Here is a 2,678-nt window from a genome sequence, read left to right as displayed (position 1 = left end):
CAATGCTCTTATTGCTTGAATCAAGGTTAAATAGACAAATACATAGTAATGTCCCTGGCCTCTTAGTTAAAGCTCTCCTTAGGTCCTTTCTAACAACCAGCCACATAGAACAATATGATTTCCCTGGGTTTATAATGGTCAATAGCTATTGAATTCATGTAAGAATTTCAATGGGGATATGCTCTGCCAAATATTTACAGTATATGCTGAAAAGAAGGATTTACATGTTTCTTTTGATCTTCAAATATATGTGTGTGTGTGTGTGTATACATATATTCTTTTTTATTTATTTTTTATTTTTTAGGGGGCTTTCTGGCAAAAATCGGAAAGCCTGCTAAACAAATTTTAGAAGAGCTGTAACACTATATATATATACACACACACACACAGACATATATATAAAATATATATGGTAAAAATTAAAATAACATACATAGTCTCTACTAAAATAGAATAATAGAAAACTAACAATAAAAAACCCAGAAGACTTGACTTGTATATAAAAAAGAAGAAAAAAGTTAAAAAGATATCATCAGACTTTGCAAGATGTCGATACTAATTTGTCGAAAAATTAGAGGATGTGAAAGAAGGAGCTCAAACTAACAATTAAAATGGAGAATAATTGGCAAAATTGAAGTTTTTCTATTAAAAAACAAAACAGTTTAAAGAGGAAGATGCAATTATTCGTAGGCTTCAATGAGCTTGTCACATTGCAGGCATCCCAGACATATGTAAATCCATTTATTTAAATAAATTTGTTTGCTACTACTGTTTGCTAGGCACCACACGGGGTGTGTGAGAATGCAAAGATGAATCATACATATAACCTGTCTTAAGAAAGCTGTCAGGGATGGGTGCGGCGGCTCACGCCTGTAATTCCAACACTCTGGGAAGCTGAGGTGGGAGGACTGCTTGAGCCCAGGTGTTCAAGATCATAGTTAGACCTCATCTCTATTAAAATAAATAAATAATAAATGAATAAGAGTGTAAAATACTTAGAATTGTAACTAGCAATTAGTGAGAGCTCAATATGTGTTAGCTGACACTGATTTCTCCAGTGGTTGCATAGAAATGTGACAGAAGGCGGGTGAATCACGAGGTCAGGGGATCGAGACCCTTCTGGCTAACATGGCGAAATCCCGTATCTACTAAAAATAAAAAAATTAGCCAGGCGTGGTAGCCGGCACCTGTAGTTCCAGTTACTCGGGAGCCTGAGGCAGGAGAATCGCTTGAACCTGGGAGGCGGAGGTTGCAGTGAGCTGAGATCACGCCACTGCACTCTAGCCTGGGCGACAGAGGGAGGCTCCCATCTCAAGAAAAAATAAAAAATAAAAAGAAAGAAAAAGAAAAGAAATGTGACACTTGTCACAAGAGACTTTGAGAAGTGTAGTATTTCTTTGGGTAGCCATGTGTACAACTAAAGTTATGGTTTTCTTACCAAAGAAGAGGAGAATGGATACTGGAGGCAGCTAGCAGTCTATGCCACCCAAGAAAACATTCTATTTAGTTCTATTTAATTCAGCCAGTCTTTATGGCTCTTACTGGACATAGCGCTGGTTGTTTATATTTCTCCTCCAAATTGACACCCACACAAGCACAACAGTTTTGTGTGCTCTGCTAGGCAAAGAATGGAGTTATTGCCTCTCTGTCTGGGCACATTGTGTCTCAATGTGTCTAATTACATAGCCCATTTGTTTCCCTGACATCTAGTTCAAGGATCATAGAATAAGAGACAGTAAATGCATGTTGAATAATTTAATGAATTCTTGAAGCCTAATATTTTGCCTTGTTTATTTTGTAAATTCAAAATATGCTGGGAAGTCTTCCAGGATATGTGAAAAAAAAAGTGGACCACAGCTCATGGCTCAAATGAGGTTGGTGAGCTCTTTTAATCTCTGGTAGCTGAGGTCCTGAGCAGCATGATCATCTAAAATTTGGAAGCGTTAGATGCTACAGTAGAATGGACAGTTTCTGAGTTAGCAGTCCTAGTAAAGGAGAAGTTGAGTGGTTGTGATGATTAATACTGAGTGTCAACTTGATTGGACTGAAGGATGCAAAGTATTAATCCTGAGTGTATCTGTGAGGGTGTTGCCAAAGGAGATTAACATTTTCGTCAATGGGCTGGGGCAGGCAGACCCACCCTTAATCTGGATGGGCACCATCTCATCAGGTACCAGTGAATATAAAGCAGCAGAAAAACGTGAAAAGTTGAGACTGGCTTAGTCTCCCAGCCTACCTCTTTCTCCCATGCTGGATGCTTCCTGTCCTCGAACATGAGACTCCAGTCCTCAGTTTTGAGGTTCAGACTGACTCTCCTTGCCCCTCAAGCTTGCAGGCAGCCTATTGTGGGACCTTGTGATTGTGTAAGTTAATACTTAATAAACTCCCCTTTATGTGTGTGTGTATATATATATATCCTATTAGTGCTGTTACTCTAGAAAACCCTAATACAGTAGTATTATGGGCTAAATTGTGCCCCTTCAAAATTCATATGTTGAAGTCCTAATCCTCCGTACCTCAGAACATGACTATTTAGAGACAGTTCCTTTAAAGAGTTAATTAGGCTAAAATGAGGTCCTTACAGTGGGTCCTAAGATGACTGGTGTTCTTAAATATAAGAAAAGGAGATTAGGACAAAGATGTACAGAAGGAAGATCATTTTAAGACACAAGGAGATA

At 38.3% G+C, this 2,678-nt stretch overlaps 1 non-coding gene across 1 annotated transcript; it reads right to left on the bottom strand.

Moving 5' to 3' along the window:
- Nucleotides 1-303: 303 nt before the first annotated feature.
- On the bottom strand, nt 304-365 carry LOC116269282. Its single transcript, XR_004176762.1, has one exon. It is a non-coding gene; the product is annotated as a U7 small nuclear RNA (small nuclear RNA).
- Between the last annotated feature and the right edge of the window lie 2,313 nt (nt 366-2,678).

Source organism: Papio anubis, chromosome 10 (genome assembly GCF_008728515.1).
Source record: "Papio anubis isolate 15944 chromosome 10, Panubis1.0, whole genome shotgun sequence".
Taxonomy (NCBI): domain Eukaryota; kingdom Metazoa; phylum Chordata; class Mammalia; order Primates; family Cercopithecidae; genus Papio; species Papio anubis.
This window is presented reverse-complemented; position numbering and strand designations above follow the sequence as displayed.